Genomic DNA, 714 nt, shown 5'->3' with positions numbered 1-714 from the left:
AACGTTCTATCGAAGATGTTTAAAACAGGGATATCTCGGGATTAGTCGCAGGATTTAGATATTCATTACTCTTCAACAACTTGAATCGAAAAATTGCTTCTATGTTGTTTGAGAAGCTCTCCTTCCATCAAATATATAATAAATAAATGGGTTTGAAACGTACTTTTACAACGCTTTTATCAACTTGCAATGTTGTGGGTCCAGAAACTTTCAATGTTGTGTGTCCGACACCAAAGCAAAGCTTTGAAAAGTTCCTATAAAAAAGCATAGTGCATAGGGCGACAGCTGTAGTGCATAGGGCGAGGTAGATGACATCTAGATGTCGCCCTATGTACTACGTTTGCTACAGCGGAAATAGACGACACGCCATTTCTTTAAATAAAATTAATTGGTGCTCGTTTGTATGTACATACATATGTAAATGCATGTGTGTGCACCTTTCTATTAATATCGTTGAATTATTTTAATATCTATTGCAAAATTTTATTCAGACAGGACTAAAAAGTAGAAAATAAATAATATAAAAAAAAAACTTTTTAATATACAACGCTTTTATAAATGGACTAAAAAGTAGAAAATAATATTTCTCAGTCCCATAGAATTTGTTTTGATAACTTTTGATTTTGAAATTTTAGCAAAAGTCATTATAAACAATCTATGAAATTGAAAATGAAAAGCGTGGGGCGCATGTAATACACTTGAATTGATATGAAA

The 714-nt window shown here is 31.8% G+C and overlaps 1 protein-coding gene across 3 annotated transcripts in view; it reads right to left on the bottom strand.

The window, feature by feature from the left end:
* Nucleotides 1–714, bottom strand: part of LOC118740338 (ATP-binding cassette sub-family G member 4) — a 559,608-nt gene that overhangs the window by 209,591 nt on the left and 349,303 nt on the right. The window lies entirely within an intron of this gene.

This window comes from Rhagoletis pomonella, unplaced genomic scaffold (genome assembly GCF_013731165.1).
Source record: "Rhagoletis pomonella isolate Grant_MI unplaced genomic scaffold, Rhpom_1.0 Rhpom_scaffold_00006, whole genome shotgun sequence".
NCBI classification, from domain to species: domain Eukaryota; kingdom Metazoa; phylum Arthropoda; class Insecta; order Diptera; family Tephritidae; genus Rhagoletis; species Rhagoletis pomonella.
Note: the sequence above shows the minus strand (reverse complement) of the source record. Positions and strands in the feature narration are given on the sequence as shown.